The sequence below is a fragment of the Pelodiscus sinensis genome, chromosome 31 (assembly GCF_049634645.1).
Source record: "Pelodiscus sinensis isolate JC-2024 chromosome 31, ASM4963464v1, whole genome shotgun sequence".
Lineage (NCBI taxonomy): Eukaryota > Metazoa > Chordata > Testudines > Trionychidae > Pelodiscus > Pelodiscus sinensis.
This window is the reverse complement of record NC_134741.1, coordinates 8,110,328-8,129,190: the sequence shown is the minus strand read 5'-3', so window position 1 is coordinate 8,129,190 and position 18,863 is coordinate 8,110,328. Positions and strand designations below refer to the sequence as shown.

The 18,863-nt window shown below is 52.9% G+C and overlaps 6 non-coding genes across 6 annotated transcripts; 2 read left to right on the top strand and 4 right to left on the bottom strand.

The window, feature by feature from the left end:
* Positions 1-2,516: 2,516 nt before the first annotated feature.
* On the bottom strand, positions 2,517-2,680 carry LOC142821720 (U1 spliceosomal RNA). Its single transcript, XR_012898408.1, has one exon. It is a non-coding gene; the product is annotated as a U1 spliceosomal RNA (small nuclear RNA).
* Positions 2,681-3,809: 1,129 nt separating this feature from the next.
* On the bottom strand, positions 3,810-3,925 carry LOC142821685 (U5 spliceosomal RNA). The gene has a single exon (XR_012898374.1). It is a non-coding gene; the product is annotated as a U5 spliceosomal RNA (small nuclear RNA).
* A 3,393-nt stretch (positions 3,926-7,318) lies between these two features.
* On the bottom strand, positions 7,319-7,390 carry TRNAG-UCC (transfer RNA glycine (anticodon UCC)). The gene has a single exon. It is a non-coding gene; the product is annotated as a tRNA-Gly (tRNA).
* Positions 7,391-8,624: 1,234 nt separating this feature from the next.
* On the top strand, positions 8,625-8,706 carry TRNAS-UGA (transfer RNA serine (anticodon UGA)). The gene has a single exon. It is a non-coding gene; the product is annotated as a tRNA-Ser (tRNA).
* A 1,732-nt stretch (positions 8,707-10,438) lies between these two features.
* Positions 10,439-10,512, top strand: TRNAT-UGU (transfer RNA threonine (anticodon UGU)). The gene has a single exon. It is a non-coding gene; the product is annotated as a tRNA-Thr (tRNA).
* Positions 10,513-18,681: 8,169 nt separating this feature from the next.
* Positions 18,682-18,790, bottom strand: TRNAL-CAA (transfer RNA leucine (anticodon CAA)). Its single transcript has 2 exons — positions 18,753-18,790; positions 18,682-18,727 (listed from the first exon to the last, which is right to left on the bottom strand). It is a non-coding gene; the product is annotated as a tRNA-Leu (tRNA).
* Positions 18,791-18,863: the final 73 nt, after the last annotated feature.

Below are 18,863 nucleotides of genomic sequence, written 5' to 3'. Positions count from 1 at the left end.
CTCTTATTCCTACTTCAAACTTTTTCTGGAATAAGTGGCCAGTGTGGACACAGCCCCAGGCTACGTCTAGACTGGCGTGATTTTCCAGAAATGGTTTTAACGGAAAAGTTTTCTGTTAAAAGCATTTTCGGAAAAGCGTGTCTAGATTGGCAGGATGCTTTTCCACAAAAGCATTTTTTGCGGAAAAGTGTCTGTGGCCAATCTAGACGCGTTTTTCCGCAAAAAAGCCCCGATCGCCATTTTCGCAGTCGGGGCTTTTTTGCGGAAAACAAATCTCTGCTGTCTACACTGGCCCTTTTGCGCAATAGTTTTTCGGACAATCTTACATGAGATCGTCAGTGCTTTTGTGGAAATTCAAGCGGCCAGTGTAGACAGCTGGCAAGTTTTTCCGGAAAAGTGGCTGATTTTCCAGAAAAACTGGCCAGTCTAGACACAGCCCCAGGCACTAACACTGGATGCAAAGAAGCAAGTGTAATGGGGGTGTAGCTCAGTGGTAAAGTGTTTGACTATAGGCAAAAGGGTCCGTGTTTCAACTCCAAGTGCCCCCTGAAAGCTTTATCAACTTCTTTGAAACCTTTGCATCTCCAGTTGCATCTCACTCTCCTTTTCTGATGTGCAGAGATTACTACAAACCCCTGGGCTGTGTCTACGCTGGGTCACTTATTCCGGAAAAGCAGCCGCTTTTCCAGAATAACTTGCCAGTTGTCTACACTGGCCGCTTGCTTTTCCGGAAAAGCAATGACGTTCTAATGTAAAATCCTCAGTGTTTTTCCGGAAAAACTATGCTGCTCCCATTCGGGCAAAAGTCCTTTTCCGGAAAAACTGTTCTGGAAAAGGGCCAGTGTAGACAGCCCAGTAGTCTTTTCCGCAAAAGAGCCCTGATTGCGAAAATGACAATCGGGGCTTTTTTGCAGAAAAGCGCGTCTACATTGGCCACGGACGCTTTTTCGGAAAAAGTGCTTTTCCAGAAAAGCATTCTGCCAATGTAGACGCACTTTTTCCAGAAATACTTATAACGGAAAACTGTTCCGTTTTAAGCATTTCCGGAAAAGGGTGACAGTGTAGACGTAGCCCCAGTAATCTGTTTCCCGGCAGCCGCTGAGTTGGGGCCCCTCCCCCCTGTACTCAAGGAGCTGACTGGGGTGACATCTGAGATATGGAGGCATATTTCAGAAAACTCGCGGCAGGTGGGAGAAATTCCCGAAGAGGGGGAAGGGGCAACCTATCAAAAGGGTATATCTGCTGTCTTCAGGAAAGCTGTGGGTACCGTCTCACGTGACTTGTGCACGAACGCGCTCGCTAGCCAAACGCAAGCTAGACGGAGCTACCGTCAGGGTGCTGCTAAAGGGTCAGGGATACCGTTCCCAGGGAATAGTTATCGCCGTAGTGCCCAGCCTCGCTGGAAGAATGTAATGAGCGGGGATCCGGCAGGGATTCCTTGTGGGCCTGGTTCCCTTCCTCGGCCATTCGGATGGGCGGCGTAGAGAGTACGCTTATCAAGACTGTGGAGGACCCCGAGCTGGGAGGGGTTGCAGGTGCTGTGGAGGACGGGTTCCTCGCAATTCGGAATGATCTGGACAAAGCGGAGAAATGGTTTGGAGAGACTACAATGAAGTTCAATAAGGCCAAATGCAAAGTACTCCGCTTACGAATGATCGATCCGTTGCTTGCGCCCACGTGCAAGGTGGCAGAGAGAGAGAGACAGAGAGAGAGAGAGAGAGAATGGGAAACGGCTGTCTAGGAAGGAATACTGTGGACAAGAATCGGCGCAGCAGGGGAGAGGGCCAGAGAGAGGCTGGCTGTCACAGCGGACCACGAGGTAAACGGGAGTTGAGAGCGGTAAACGGGTTGCCAGAGCAGCGAACATCGTTCTGGGGCGCGTTAGCGGAAGCAGCAGCATCGTGCGCAAGACAGGAAAAGTAATTCTTCCGCTCTACACGGTGAGGATTAGGCCTAGCTGGAGCATTGTACCCTGTGGGCGGGAAGGGAGGCAGACTCATACAAATCGGAGAGAGGGAATGCAGAAAAATGCAAGAGAAACTGACTGTGTGGGGTGTAGAAGATTGGAAGGGAGTCTGCCAGAGGGGAGCTGCTAAGAGTTTTCAGGGCCATAAAAGGCTGCTAGGCAGAGAAGGGAGAACTTCTGGTTCTTCTGAAGCTCGGGGGGCGGGGGGCGGGGGGAAGGCCAGGACGAGAAGCAAGGGGCTGGGGCTGCAGCGAGGGCCAGCAGGCCATTAGGGGAAACTTCCTGTAAGGCAAGCAGGGTGGCTGAAGAGGGGCATCAATGGCCTAGGAAAGCGATGTGCTTTCCAGGAAATAGCAGAAGAAGCAGAAAAAAGAGCCCCCCCCCGGGACCAGCCAAGCCAAGCCTTAGCACAGAACAGGGACCGAGCAGAGAAAAATGCAAAAAACTAGCAATGCTCGCCACAAAGAAAAAAAAGAGCGAAAACAGAAGCAGCAACATTTCTTCTCTTTTTGTCTTGGTCATCTGTCAGTCTATTTTCCACAGCGAGCGCCAGGGGAAAGCGCAAACGCAGTCCCCCACTACCACAAATTATGCAGTTGAGTTTCCCACATTTGGGGAAATCACAGGGGTCAGCACACCTGCAGTGCAATGGATGAGCCTCACCCTGGGAAAACCACCTTCATGATCATGGTATTTCCCCTGCCAGGTAAGTATGAGTTCCACCTGCACAACCACCGCCTGCCCCCCACCGCCCAAAGCCTCTCACATCACAGAGGACGCTGCCTCGCGCACCCACACCGCTGCACCCCAAACGCTCCCCTACTGCCCGCACCCGCCCCCAAGCCGCCCCCAACACCCACACCGAGCCCCGCTTACCCAAGGCGGGCCCCGCTTGCCAGCCCGCTTCCGCTCCCACAAGCCTCCGCTCGCGCCCACATCTGCATACGTACTCACGCCCCTCTGCCTCTCAGCCCGGGACACGCCCCTGCCTGCCTGTCTTCCCCGGGCCCGGAGCTCTCTCTCCTCTCCGGCCTGAGCCCTGCTTTGGCGGCGCTGCTGCACCCCGACTCCCGACCCCACCGGCACTCTCCCCGGCTGCGGCCCGCACACCCAGCAGGAGCTGGCTCGGACAGGAGCCGCCACTCAGGAGGCACTGGGTCCGTGCGGCTTCCGCTCTCGCCCCGACACCCCCGGTCCAACTGGGCCTGTCGCCCTCCGTAGCTGGGCGCATCCGGGCTGTGTCTACACTGGCCACTTATTCCGGAAAATCAGCCACTTTTCCGGAATAACTTGCCAGCTGTCTACACTGGCCCCTTGAATTTCCAGAAAAGCGCTGATGATCTACTGTAAGAAATCAGCCACTTTACCGGAAATACTATGCTGCTCCTGTTCGGGCAAAAGTCCTTTTTCCAGAAAACTGTTCCGGAAAAGGGCCAGTGTAGACAGCACAGTAGTGTTTTCTGCAAAAAAACCCCGATCGCGAAAATGGCGATTGGGGCTTTTTTGCGGAAAAGCGAGTCTAGATTGGCACGGACGCTTTTCTGCAAAAAGTGCTTTTGGGGAAAAGTGTCCGTGCCAATCTAGATGCTCTGTTCCAAAAATGCTTTTAACAGAAAACTTTTCCATTAAAAGCATTTACGGAAAATCACGCTAGTCTAGATGTAGCCCCTCTTGTTAGCACTACATAGTTCTATTTTTTGTTTTAGCTGGACTAGACTAACACAACTACTACTATTAAAAAGGTAGCACATCGTAAGGTACAACATTTTCAAATAAACACAGGCATCTACAGGCCTCACTACAAAAACTAATAGTTCAGTTCTGTTTTTTCACACCATTGGGTAGCTTCACCAGAGTGAAGCCTCAAAAAATTGAGTATAAACTCTTAAATGTTCCTCTCCACGGAAATCTTTAGTAAAAGGCGAAAAATTTATACAACTTGAAGAGAACCCAGAATATACCACAGTTGCTGCAGAGGTGCTGCCAGAAAAACGGCGTCTGTTTCTCAACTCACGATGACTACACCGGACTGTCTGCAAATCCCCACCCCTTCTGCAGCCTGTTGCTCTGCCGTGCTGATAGCCCGAGTTTTGCGTTGGAGCCAGGGGCTTTAGGAGCAAACTCTGCCCCATGGACGCGGGTGGTGAATCACTGTGCCCAATGCATCGTGGGTATGTAAATGAGCACCCCGAGGTACGCCGAGTGCGTGGAGGAGCCCAGATCTCCGAGCTGCGGCTGTAGCCCCTAGCTTGCTGCCGCGGGCCGGGCTGGGCAGCTGCTGCTGGTTCCACCGTTGTTCCGGGCACAGGCCTCGTGCTGGTTCCCCGTGGGCCCTTGGGCCGGTAGCTTGGGGGTGCCGGGCTCTGCGCTTCCCTCGGGAGGGGCAGGTGGGCTTGGGGCTCTGGTCGCTGCCGCGTGTAAAGGCCGGGGCACGAGCCGCTGAACTGCCCCGGGGGAGGGTGGGTCAGCCACGGAGCCTACAGAGAATCCAGCCCGCCCCGCGGCAGCAAAGTCCCCAGCCTCCAACGCTGCAGCCTGCACCTGTGGCCCTTTTCAGTAGCCTGCCCGCTGTGATCGAGCCAGACCCTGGGACACCCGAGTGCGATTCTCCCCCGCCTGGGCCAGCTGGTGCTGCCCCCGGTTTGCTCGCGCTGTATAAACACCTCAGTCTCCGCCCCTAAAGGAGCCGGGTTGGTTCCAACCTTCTCAGGAACGTTCACAGCATGGAAAAGAACAGGAACAGCCGCACTGGTGACGAAACCCTAGACACCCCCTTCCTATTCCAAAGTGCAGCCATTCCCCGTTCCCCTCCAGCTCTTGCCATGACTCAAGGCCTGCGCAGCCCAAGACATTTCATCAGCAGCTGGAACCCAAAACCTTTCTGTCAATTGTAGCACCAGGCCCCAAAGGGACAGACCCAAGGCAGCCGCCTGGTCCTAAGGCCGGGCCTGCAGCCAGGGGGAGGGAGAAGAATCTCTCCTTTCAGCTGGAGTTGAATCAGCCACCTAAGGGCACTTGCCGAGCACCCGCTACAGGACTCTGCTCTGCCAGCTGAGCTATGGAAGGTGCCTGGGGCAGGCTGCTTTGCCCAGGTGGCCCTTGGACGAGTGCCAGGGCAAGAGCCCCCCGAAGGGGACGGCCTCCCAGGGGAGGGGCAGGAGAACCCAGCAGCACAGGGGTGTCACAGGCGCTTCACCCATAGAAGGACCCTTGAGTGATCCAGGCAGAAACGACGCGTCTCGCTCCCTGCAGCTCCCCTTGCTGCCCTGGCAGGCGCTGCCCCTTCTCCCACCGGCCTGGGCCTGGCCTCCCTCCCCCGCCCGGCACCATAGAAAGCCCCTTGGCGTGAGCCTGGGCAAGCCAGAGGCCTCAGGCCTGTCCCCTCTGAGGGGCTTGTGCCTCGGCCTCCTCTGCCCTTGGTGCCGGCTCTCCCGGCTGCCCCTGAGCGCTGCTGGCCAAAGGAGGCAGCAAGGCAGGAGAGGGGGGAGGAGCAAGTCCCGCTGAGGCCGACAGCTCGGGCTCAAGCCTCCAGCCCCAGCACAAAACCTTCAGCCGGGCCCGTGTGGCTCCCTCCTGCCCCCGCACACGCTCACAGGGGGAAACGTGCCCCATGTTCCATCCCCGCGCTAGGCCTGGGCGACGGGCTCAGCCCTCGAGCAGCCCACAGGGCCTGTGAGGGACGGACTGAGAGCAGGGCCCCACTGACACCCCCCGTCCTGCCCCACTGGCCTGCGTGCGGCGCTGGCATGGGACAGGCAGGAACGGCAGCCGGGGAGAAAGCAGCTTGGACTGACGGGCGAGTCTCACTTGCTGACCAGACTCCCGGGCCCTAGGCTCTGGGGCCAGCCCCCCGTTGGGGGGCTCTTGCCCTGGCACTGGTCAAAAAGCCCACCTGGGCAAAGCAGCTGCAGACACAGCCAGGGCTGGAAGGAAATTGCTGCACTTTGGGAGTCAAAGGTGTTGTCTGGGACCACAGAGCAGTTTCACCCAATAGCTTGAGGGGGGCACCATGGCTTAGCTTGCCTTTTTTAAACAGGAGATCCTAGGTTCAACTCCCAGTGGTGCCTTGTTGCTTCCTTTGCTCACATTTTCCTAGGTCCTTCTGGGACACAGAAGAGGCCCCCCCTGGCCACCCATGGAACTGCTGGGCTGACCCAGGGCCTGAAAGGGGCTGTGGCTGCTGCTGACAGGGAAGAAGCTGGGAGGGAAGATGCTGATAGGAAGAGATTCCAGCTGCCTCTTTGCCCTGGGTCTCAGTGCGCCATGCCAGCCAGCAGCCACCTTGACCAAATGTCAAACCAGCTGGACTAGCCAGCCCACGTCACAGTGAGTCGCTAGTGGCCCTGTCAGAGAAGAGCCATTGGCAGCTGCAGAGACATCCCTTCAGCTGCTGGACACGCCTTTCTAAAAGGGCTATTTGTGAGCTGTCTTTGGGTTGGCTGGCTAGTAAAGTTGGTTAGTTCCTAAAGCTAGTAATGCCAAGGTCTTGGGTTCAAGCCCTGTGCTGGCCACAGATATGTTTTCTGTGGTGACTGTTCTACCCCTGTCTCCCTCCTTTAGCTGCCTGCTATGGACAGGGAAACAGAAATAGGCACAAGACTGTGAGCTTTTCAGGAAATAGGCCAGAAAACTGGTAAGAGGAGGCTCCAGCCTGCACAGACCCAGGGGCTAAAAGGGCCTTGCCCTGTCCTGCTTTCCCCAATAGCAGGGAAAACTCTTCTCTTCCCTCTTTTGTGGGTCCACCTTTGGGCCTGCTGGCTCAGCAGTTTAGAGCTTGATGCTAATAACGCTCAGGTCACGGGTAGAAGCCCCATGCAGACCCCACAACAGCCAAATTAGTTTTGTTTGAGCTGCTCCCCATGAAAAGCGGTGAGAGGGAGCCCTTGGCTGTGGGACCCACTTGTGCCTGTTGCTCAGGGTTAAATAAGATCTCCCCCAGGAGGTCACCTGTTCCCTTCCCACCTTGCATTGGCTGGGAATCAAATCAAGCAAGGGGCAGCAAACACCAGGCACCATCATAGTCTGGGCCACAGATAACGACCCTCTTGGAGCTGTGATCCCAGGAGGAGTCTCTGCAGTCCATGCGGAGGAATGCCGACATTTTTGGCCAAATGGCCAATGGTCTAGCAAAGAAAGGTCACCTCCCTCCTACCCCCGCATCCTACCAAGTCAGAGCCAAGGTCAAGGAATTGCGACAGGGGTATGTGAGGGAGGAACCACATTACTGTGCACGCTCTCAGAGAGGATGAAGAGGGGTGAGAGGCAGCCTGCAGCTGCAAAACCCTTTTGTACCTGTTTTATCAGGGTTCAAATAAAAGCTCAGCAAGGAGCTTTGATGCTCCCTCTTTACATTGCATTGGCTGGGAATCGAACCCAGGTCAACTGCTTGGAAGGCAGCTATGCTCACCACTATACCACCAATGCCTGCCTGCAAAGTTGCTGGGAAAAATTAGTGAGAAAATCTTACATCTGCCATGAGGCTAGCCAGAGGCGAGAGGGTGCCTGTGTGGTTTGGGTAAAGCAGAACTTCTTGGCTATTAGGCAGAGACCAGAAGTGGTGATGCTGGGGGAGTGGCTGCCCTGCACTCTCCGTGGTGTGAGGAGCCGGGCAGGAGAGGAGTCCCAGAGGTTGTTGGGTGGGAGAGTAGAGTTTATCGGACTTTGGGCTAAGCTCTAGAGCAGCCAAGGGAGAGGTGGGGAAGTGACTTCTGGATACTCTGTGTGGCCCAGGGATGCGGACTAAGAGCTGTCCTTGTGTTTTTTGCCGTAAAGTGTTGTTTCTGGGTCCTTTGCCTAAGATGGAGCACTTCTGCCTTTTGGAGAGCCATTTCTCAGGCACAAGCCCCCAGAGACCTCTTCAGGGACACATCACAGGACCAAGCAAGAGGCAGACTCCCAAACGTCTTCAGGCAGCGGGGAGGGAACATCAGGTGAGTGCTGGGAGGTTGCAACACCCGGGACATGTTGACACTTGCAGTCTCCTTCAGGAGAGGGATGCAAATGGAGACATTCGAAATTGTAAATGAAACCGGGATTTAAATATCCCGCGCTACATTTGCATAATCGTGTCCGGGTGCTGTTTCAAAATACTTTATTACGAAATAAAAAACACTGTTTAGATGCAGTTATTTGGGAAGAAAACCCTTCTTCCGAAATAACCCTTAAACTCTCCCCTCTAGTCTGGATCTAACAGCAGTGTCAGCGTTTGCTAGTCGGGGCTCTGGACAGCACCTGCACAGAGGGAGATGGCAACTGCGGGACGCCCTGGCCAACTGTCCCAATGTCTCACAGCAGAAAAGACAGCAAAAGAGGCCAATGCAAACAGCCCCCTGGCAGTGAGGGAGTCAGCACATCGGTGGGTGGGGCAGGGAGCTGGGGGCAGACCTGGGCTCTAACTCGCTGGGTGACCTTGGCCCATTCAGTGAATCTCTCCCTGCCTCCATGGCCCTGTCTGTACAGCAGGGACAGCAACACTCACAGGCCCTGTAGAAGGGGGGCTGGTTTAATGCTTCACCCCAGGGCCCAGCAATGAGCCCCCAAGCTTGCCCTGTTCTGGAGCCAGGTTTGCTGTGTGAATTCTGTGGGGCGAGTGAGGTCAGGTCTGGGCACTGGGATTAGTTACCACTTTCCCTGATCCTGGGACACTGCTGACTTCGCAGCTGTGATGGCCGAGTGGTTAAGGCGTTGGACTTGAAATCCAATAGGGTTTCCCTGCGCAGGTTCAAATCCTGCTCACAGCGAGGCCTGTGTTTTGGCCACACCCCTAACCAGGGCAACAAGCTGCACAGCCCTGAGCCACTCTCCCTGCCCCCAGTCAATCCCTTTCTGCACCTTTCATGGTGCCTCGTTATAGGTCCCTGGGCTCTAGGGAAACTCTCAGCTCCTGCAGCCTCTGCCCCTTGCCCAGCACCCCATGGCTCAGCCCTACCCTTGGGGGCTGCCCTGCTCCAGTGTGTGATAGGAGTTGAGTGAGAGGATGGAGCATCTGGGCCTGCCCCCAAAGGTCCATCCATGAAGGGCAGAAATGCTGGGGATATGATGTGGGTCACTCCTCCCGAGGCACACAGCCCCCCCCCCCCCCCCCCCGTGTTGGGAGCAAAGGGTCTAGAGAAGTATTGGGGGGAGTTCCTGGTCTTCCTGCTTCAGGATGACAGTCTGCTCCTGCAGGCACCAGTGCTGCCAGGTGCTAAGTTCCCAACACTGGGCTGAAAAGTACAACCACTGTCGGGTGTAACTCAGTGGTAGTGTTTGAGTGCTGATTGTAGAGGTCCTTGGTTCAATCTCAAGTGCCCCCTTAAAAAGTTGATTATCCTAATGAAACATTTGCACCTCCAGGTGTGTCAATCATGGATTTCTATTGTACAGGGATTCTTAAAACGTCAGCAAACCCCTCATGTGTTCTTGTGCCAATGCATGTAAACCAGGCAGATGGGTCCCTCAACTGAAACCAGTTCAAACCTGCTGGGTGTCTGGTTTCTATTCCCATCAACTGAGCAAGGCTGAGATCTGAACGCCCATTGGCTGTTCTGTACAGAAGAACAAGAACCACGTCAAGCTGGAGAGGAATTGCTGTGATCAATCTTCTGGAACTTGATTCAGCCAGTCAAACTAAGACTCACTAAATCAAACCCAGAGCACACCCCCATCAGCATCCTGCTCTTCTGCTCTTTGCTCCTTTTGGCTTCCTGCTGTGGGGACAAGGCAAAGTTCAACTGAAGGAAGCTGACTCCAGGTACAGATGGAGGGATGGTAGGAAAAGCAGACACATTGGTCAGGCACCGCTGGTTTCATGCACACTCAGCCTCACCTACAGCTGGGAGGCAGTTTGCAGTGAGCTGAAAAGAAACTGGCCGACAGAACCAAGGCTCAGATATTTCTGGGTCCAGATGTGCAAACAGCTGGCAGTCAACCTTGTTGCCCTTGTTAGGGGTATGACCAAAACACAGGCCTCAGTGTGAGCAAGATTCAACCCTGCACAGGGAAAAACTTTTGGATTTTTTAGCCAACTCCTTAACTGCTTGGCCATCATTACTGTAAGAGACCATTCTCCTGTACTTATATGTGAACAAAAAATTTGTGACTTGCTCGTTGGCCAATTCGAATTGCTATAGGACAAAGGAATTCTCCCTTAATTCTGTGCCCTCAGGAAGGGACAGACCCAAGGAGGCCAGGCCCCCACCTGGGGTCTCCAACCCAAACTGTGAGACCCAAGGGCTTACAATCCAGACGATTAGTGTTTGCTGCACTTTTCCCTTCCCCCAGCAATTCTAAATCTCAAGGCCAACTCCACAGTCCCAGAGGCTGGGGGAGATGTGCATGTCAGAGCCTCTGCCCACTGAGCTGTAGCCTTCTGTGCCCAGGGAGCCAGACACCGCCAGGGCTGGAGGGAAATGGGGATTGGCTGCACTTTGGGAGTCAAAGGTGTTGTTTGGGACCATAGAATAGAACAGTTTTAGGTGCTGCCCTACAGAGGGCACCATGGCTTAGTTGGCTAAAGCACCTGTCTTGTAAACAGGAGATCCTGGGTTCAACTCCCAGTGGTGCCTTGCTGTGGCCTTTGCTCACATTTTCCTAGGTCCTTCTGAGACACAGAAGAGGCCTCCCCTGGCCACCCATGGAACTGCTGGTTCAGGGGAGGCTGGTTAGGGAGAAGGAAACCAGAAACCTGGAGCGGGTGCAGAGATGACTAGCACTGGCCAGGCAGGGCTCTGACTCCCACTGTAAGTCCCTGGGTACCACACATGGGCCAGTGAGTCCTTCTCCATGGTCGTCCCAGTGCTCTGGGTGCGAGAGACGTGCCTGTAACTCCCTGCTGGGAGCGTGGGCCCTGCCCTGCCTGGTGGGGAAGGGGCTCTAACACTCTAGCATCGGGGTCGTCCAGCCCATCAGACAGATTTAAACCAGGCCGGTCGGAGCCTCCTGCGCTCGCCAAGGGGGATTCTGCACTTGCTGCCTTGGGAGCCAGGGTCACATTGCAGAGCTCCCCCAGGGATGTCCCATGGCACCACCAGCCCAGCCCCAGCTGCTCTCCCTGCCCTCAGCAACGTGGCTGCATTTTATCCTTCCCCTTCAGTGACAACTGCCCATTCCCCACCAGCCCCAGACCTGTGGGACCCGCTCCCTTCCCCACGAGCAGTGAGCGCCAGTGTGGCTCCCTGCTGAGGCTGCAGCTGTGGGAACAAGCCCCTGGCTTTGTGATGGAGACGAGATGTCAACGTGTTGAGTTTCATCCATGGCTAGTGTGGGGTGACCCACACTTTGGGGGCAGCTGGAGGTGCCTCCTGAGAGCTGGTTTTCAGAGGGGTGTGATCAGCCCCCCCTGTGTTTCTGGCTCCTTCCAACAGCTTGAATCTGGCACCTAAAAATTGAGGAATGTGCATTTGGAAGAGGGAATTTCTGTCTCTGTTATCTTTAGTGTGCCCCAGCAGCTTAATGCACAAAGCAATGGCTTCTTAAACCAGGGATTGTGGATTCAAGTCCCATCTGGGTTGACAGTTGTGACGTTTTCTGGTAGGTGTAGAGTCTCTTTGGCTTCCTCTTTGCCATGTTACCTGTGAGATGTTTCAACACTGGGCAAGTGTCCCCTGGAACTGCCATTTCCCCCAGACAGGACCCCTCCGGAGCAGACAGTGACACTGGTGTTAGGCGCAGACAGGAGGAGAGTGTTTGCTAAAAGCTGAGCTGTGCACAGTGAGGACACTTGCAGAGATGCAGACGCTGGCGTCTCTGTATGCGCCTTGGCACCTGTTACCCATTGGTACCCGCCACCTCCCACCCCCTGCCAGCACCCAGACAGAAGGCCAGTGCACATGGAGCCAGCGACTGTAGTGAGGGAGGTGGCTGCAGCACAATTCCAGGCCTAGGGCCCATTGAACAATTGTTTGAACTACAGGCAGTCCCCGGGTTACATGGATCTGACTTACATCGAATCCGTACTTACAAACGGGGTGAGGCAACCCCGCACTAGCTGCTTCCCCCCAGCAGACCAGGGAGACGCGAAGCTAGCGCTCCCCTCCCCAGCAGACAAGGGAGACACAGAGCGGCTTTTCTCAGCAGACACCTCAGCTTGAGAATAAAGGACAGAGGGAAGTGAGGTGTGGGAGAATAAAACTGAGCTCTGGAGAAATGTTTGGCTAGAGTTTCCCTTACAATATGTACCAGTTCCGACTTACATACAAATTCAACTTAAGAACAAACCTACAGTCCCTATCTTGTAGGTAACCCGGGGACTGCCTGTATTTTTTAAACAAAAAAATATGAAAAACTTTAGGCTTCTTGACCAAGAACGGTTTTGGGCAAGAGTTCTTGTGCAAGAGCACATCCACACTGCTGTGTGCTTTAGCCCTAAAAGCAAGGCAGGCTAGCTCAGTTATTTGAATGTTAGTTTGCTAAGCCCAGAGTTATTAATTCAATCCTTGAGATAACCATTTAGGTATCTGGGGCATATCTGTCAAGGATGGTTCTTGGAGCTTCCATTAGTGCAAGGACAGAACTACCTGACCTCTCAAGGCTCCTTCCAGCTCTATGAGATGGTGTATCTCCTTATAAAGAGAATTGTGGACACTCTCTTGTGCAAGAAAGCTCTAGCCATAGGGGTTTCTGGTGCAAGAAATCCCTCTTGCCTGTGCACACTGCCTTCTTGTGCAAGAGGGCTTATTCGTTATGGGGAGAGGAATAACTCTTGCACAAGAAGCCATCTTTTCTAATGGTTTACTGTATATTTTCTCGTGCAAGAATGCACATGCAGGGTAAACACTCCGCTAGTTTTTGCACAAGAACGGCCATTTTTGTGCAAAAAGCTTGCAGTGTGAAAAACCTCACACCAACAAGCGCACCCCAGGAGGTCCCATTTAGATTTGAACTCACATTGCAGGTTTCTAAGTCCTGAATAGGGATTCCAAAATAGCTTATTTCGAACTAGCACGTCTACACTGCAGGGAAACCTCAGAATAGTCCGAGGCAGGCTCCCCAGTGTGGACGAGCTGTCTCGATTTAGAGCCCTGGGAAGAATAACTCAGAATGGCCCCGGGGAGGGGCTAGTTCAAACTAGCAGCAGTGGCGCAGCTACACAGGCCTTATTTTGAAATAGCTAATTTGGAACAGGTGTTATTCTTCGTAGAATGAGGTTTGCAGAAGTCGGAATAAGCCGTCTGTTACTTCAGAATTATTTCAAAATAACAGAATTGCTGTGTAGAGTCTAGCATTGTTGTTGTGGAACAATGGCCATTGTTCCGAAAGAACTTTTGTGTGTGGACAGAACCTGTGCAGCCCAAGAAATGTGATTGGCAGCTCATCCCCACAATCCTTTTGTCAATTGAAGTGCAGGTCTCTGAAGACATAGACCAATGTAACCTCCTTGATTGCTTTCTGCTAAGGCCATGTTGGAGGGAAAAGAATGGCTCCTTCAAGCTGGAGTTGAACCAGCGACCTAAGGATCACTTGCTAAACACACACTACAGTGCTCCGCTCTGCCAGCTGAGCTATCAAAGGGTGTGTGAACAATGTTAATTTATCCAGGTTGTTCCTTTTGCAAGTCTCAGGGCAACTTCTCCCCCAAGTAGATGACATTGCTGATGAGGAGCAGAGGAGCACAGGGGCTGTCACAGGTACTTCACATGCAGACAGACCCCCTGAGTGAAACCTGAGCTAGATCCATCCATGTCACAGCAAAAGGAAGAACGTTGGGTTCTTCTCACGTGTCTTCTTTGTTCCAGAGTCTCTAGGGGTGTGGCACCGAAACCTTGTGTGCTGGCCGTAATGTTTTCCTTTATTTAAAATGAAGTTTGATCAACTAACATGAGACAGTTCAAACGCTGAATCATTTAATGATTTAAATTAAACTGTTCTCCCCAGCTGCAGCCCTAGCAAAATGGCTGGGGTGTGATTATGTCATTAGTGGTGAGTGTCCATTAGTAACCAAGAGTCCATGGAAAGGTTTGGGGAGGGCAGGGGCTCAGCAAAGGGGTGGGGTCTTGGGGAAGGGACGGGATAGATCCTGGCTTGCCCTGACATTTAAAAGGTGACCTTGGGGGTATGTGGCCCCCTGAGCAGTCTCTGATGTTCCCTGTGTGAGCCCCAGAACCAGCCCTGAGTGAGGGGGGCAGAGGGGGAGCAGCTCACACATGCCAAGGGCTGGCTGGGGGCAAGACATGAGCCTGCAAGGCAGCAGTGACATCACAAGGACCTTTTACACCTCAGCTCATTGGCTGGGAGGCAGTGACCTCACAGAGGGTCCATGGCAACAGCCAGGTGGGACAGGCTGCAGGAATCTCAGAGACCCCCATGACCTGGCTGCCTGGAATCTCCTTTGTGAGGTTTCCCCTTGAGGGCTGAAGGGATTAAGGGTCCCATCCGGGAGTGTCTCTGTGGAGATTTCCCCTTTCCCCAGGCTGCAGTGGGAGGGGCTGGGGCAGGCAGGGGTACAGGAGGGGCTGGCACTGAACTGAAGAGAGATCTGGGAGAAGCAAGAGGAAGGGCTGCAAACATCCAATGAGGATGGGATTTGAACCCATGCCTGCAGAGCACAAGGGATTAACAGGCCATCCCTTTAACCACTGGGCCACCTCATCTGAATTGTGTGGACTTGTTTCAACCTACCACAAGCCAGCATTGCCAGGAACCTTTGTGCCACTTGCTGGCTGGCCGGGGACACCCAGGGCTGGAAGGTTTTGGCTTTTTACAATGTTCCCTGGGCTGTTGTACAAAGCTCAGTGCTGATAAGAAACCCAAACAACCCCTGGATACATGTACCCCGCAGACTTCTTGCTCAAGAACTGTGTTGTGCAAGAGTTCTTGTGCAAAACGTCTTGTGCAAGAGCACGTCCACACTGCCATGTGCTTTTGGGCAAGAATGTCCGAGGCAGTGTTCACGCTCTCTTGTGCAAGAAAGCTCTGATGGCCATTTTAGCCATAGGGGTTTCTTGCACACAAAAAAACTGTTGCCCGTTCATACTACCTTCTTGTACAAGAGCTCTTGCACAAGAGGGTTTATTCCTCATGGGGAAAGGACTAACTCTTGCCCAAGAAGCCCTCTTTTCCTACGTCTTGCTGTAAATTTAGTTGCTCAAGAACGCGCGTGCAGTGTAGATGCTTCTCAAGTTTTTGCGCAAGAACGGCCATTCTTGAGCAAGAAGACTGCAGTGTAGATGTAGCCCTGGGTGCCCAGAGATGAGCTGTCTAGTCACAGTCTGGCTCGGCGCGCGCTCTGCAATGGGAAGATGTCCATGGAGCAGGCAGATGGCAGCAGCACATGGCTCTGGTGGGCCCAGCATCCAGAGGAGCGTTTCCGATATGAGTGTTTACTGACAGTGTCCGTCTCTGGTCTGATTTCACAGTGAGCTTCCCTCACATCCCCCTGCCGCAATTCCTTGACCTTGGCTCTGACTTGGTCTAGGATGTGGGGGTAGGAGGGAGGTGGCCTTTCTTTGCTAGACCATTGGCCATTCGGCCATAAATGTCCACATTCCTCTGCATGGGCTGCAAGGCCTGCAGAGACTCCTCCTTGGACCACAGCTCCAAGAGGGTCTGTATCTGTGGCCCAGACCATGACAGTGCCTGGCGTTTGCTGCCCCTTGCTTGATTTGATTCCCAGCCAATTGAAGGTGGGAAGGAAACAGGCAGCCTCCTGGGGGAGATCTTATTTAACCCTGAACAACAGGCACAAGTGGGTCCCACAGCCAAGGGCCCCCTCTCACCGCTTTTCGTGGGGAGCAGCTCAAACACCCTGTAGTGTGTATTCTCAGATTGCCCCTGTCCCACCTCGCTGTTGTCATGGACCTTCTGTGAGGTCACTGCCTCCCAACCAATGAGCTGAGGTGCTGCACAAGGCCCTTGTGATGTCACTGCTGCCTTGCAGGGCTCATGTCCTGCTCCTGGCCAACCCATTTGGCCTGTTTGAGCTGCTCCCCCTGTATCACCCCCACTCACTCTGGGTACGTCTACACTGCAGAAGTAAACAGGGTCTCAACCGCTGTTTCCAATACAGCCAGCTGAAAGGGGAGAGCAGTCCTAGGTGTGGGGACACTCCTTCAGTTGTGTAGCCTTGCAAGATAATCAGCTGTTGATATGTAAATACAGCTCATGCTGTGCTGGGAAAGGAATCCAGGCTGTGGCTATGTAAATCCACTTCAGCCAGTGCTATAGGCCTGATGGAGGATCGGTTGTGAGAATAGAATGTGGAGTATTGTAACTAATTTGGCTGTTGTGGGGTCACAAAACCGTTTTATCTCTAACTGTAGGAATTTTTTTTTCAAGACAAGCTTTTTATTCTGATCAACAAATTTTCAAGTTTATTCCACTCTTCCTTGAATCCATAAGTTAGAGAAGTTTTAAGGTACAGAAGTATATTTTTCCTCTTTGAAGCCAAACATATTATAAAAAGGAAACCATGCATACAGAATGACAACTATGTCCACGTAGCTGTTCATTGTTTAATATTTGAATTCGAAATTCAAATATTAAACATCTGGAGTACAAATATAATAATGATAAATGGATGCGTGATGATTGGAGAAAATTATTTCATTCTTCAAGATTCTTTTGTTTAACTTCCAAGGCTGATTTAGCAGAGTTCTTTGCAGCTCTTTGTATAAAATATGTACCAAGATGGACACCCAGAAATGAAAATCCTGCCACAAGCAGCCAGTTCTTTCTAATCCAACTGGTTTTTCTCATTTCTTCCTTCGTTGGCAAGATCGCAGATGCAAACTTTCAAGGTTAATTATATCTTTTTATATATAGTACTACTATTATTTTCCTTTATTTTGGCTTTCATGTTGCATCACATATGTCACAATGCCAGGTTCTGGTACATAGTCCTCTCTTTTTGTTTGGAAAATAGAATTGGACTTGATCTTATACCACCCCCAATGTATCAGCCCAAGGCTAGTTCCCATAACAATCAAAACTTTGTAGTTCTTCCAGATGGTTTTAAGGCTCATACTGGCATCTACCTGATTAGTAGAGCGCCCACAGCTGCTCACAGTAGAAAGCACATGTTTCTACTGGTGGTGCACATAACCAAATGTATTCTGCCCCTCCGCTCGCAAACCACCCAATTGTAAAATATGACACCAGTGCTTGCAGGAGAGACACTGTCATTGAAAAAAGTCTGGGATGGACGAGCCTTTCCCTTCCAGACTCAAGTGGAGTGGACTCTGGGTGTGGGGGGAAGGAGCGTGAACCAGCAGGCCACATGTCCTCCAGCCATGAGCTATGAGACGGGTTCATTCTGTCTCTCCCTCCCCCACTACCCATTCTAAGGATAGACCTAAAACAGACTCCTTAAGGAATCTCTTTGTTATTTTGAAATATTATTCCAGTGGGGGCTGGAATCTTGTCCAGCCTAGTGGGGGGCCAAGAGCTGAAATCACCAAGGAAACTGACAAAGAGCAGAAATCACTGGGTTTAGCCCAGAGCCAGACCGATCCCGATCATAGAAGCAGCAGCTGGCAGGAGGAAGCAGCCAGCAGGGTGAACGGTAGGGGCAAGAGCAGGTAGTTGGTGGGTGGCCAGTAGGAACAGTGGCAGGTGGCCAGCAGGGTAGCTGGTGGGAGTAGCTGGCGGCAAGCCAGTAGGAGCAGTGGTGGGTGGCCAACCGAGTGGGTGAGATGCCTCCTATGCCCACTCCCTCCAAGAGTGAGAGGTGAACTCTGAAAATCACGCCTGAGCTCTTATCTGCCCAGAGCAAGGGCAGCAACCGTGAGTGGGGTACAGAGAAAGTTTGGGCACGTGAGTGGGACACGTACATTGCTGGACTTACATTACTGGCAAAGGACACTACTCAAGCCACTTGAGCCGAGACTTATTTGTGGGTTGGTTCTGAACCCTGCTTGTGGTATTTTCCCAGGCGAATGCCACGTTACTTCTCACCCTCTTTCATGAAAAGTTTCTTTTCTGCATTCAGACTCTGTGCTGGCGAATGGGGAAACATCGCCTCCCCGAGGTACTTGCGGGGGGGTGGGTGGGGGCTCAAGCCACTTTTGTGTGAGATGAATGAAGAGAAACCCCTAGACATCAAACCCAGCCCTGGCTGCTGCCAGCACTACCTGGCAGAAGAGTTACACTAGCAGGGGGAGTGACCAAAGCACAGGCCTCGCTATGAGCAGGCTTAGAACTTTTTCAGGAAAACCCTATTGGATTTCTAGTCCAACACCTTGACCACTCGGCCATCACAGATGTGAAGACAGCAAAGCCCCAGGGCCAGGGGAACTGGCAGATAATCCCAATGCCCAGGCCTGATGTCACCAGCCACACAAAATTCACACAGCAAACTGGGCTCTTGGAACAGGGGAAGTTTGGGGGCTCGTTGCTGGGCCGTGGGGTGAAGCATCAAACCAGCCCCCTACTGTGGGGCCTGTGAGTGTTGCTGAATGTGTGCCCCTGGAAACGGGAAACAAAAGATCTGGGAGGCACACACAGACCCTGCTGGGCTGAAGTCTCAACGACTCCACTTTGTCTTTGCCTGTGGGCTTGGCTGTCTGCAGCCTGGAAACCTCCTGGCTCCTCAGACCACTGGTCTGGATGGAGCGTTACAGAAGTCGGAATAATGGAATCGCTGTGTTGACGCTCCCATTGTTATTGCAGTGTAATGGCCGTTATTCCCAAGGAACGCTGCTGTGTAGATGCAGCCTCAAAGAAATGCTGAGCAAGGGATCCTGCAATGCCAGGGGAGTCATTGAAATGAGGTCAATTCTCTAGATATAAAAATGAAGCAATGTCAGGAGTGGGATTTGAACCCACGCCTCCATTCAGAGACCAGAACACCCAACTGAGGGAAAGACAGAACCTTGAGTCTGGCGCCTTAGACCACTCGGCCATCCTGACAGCTGTGCAAAAGTATTCAACCAAAGTTTTCTTACATGTGTGAGTTGCTCGGGAGGCAAAGGGAGCACCTCTC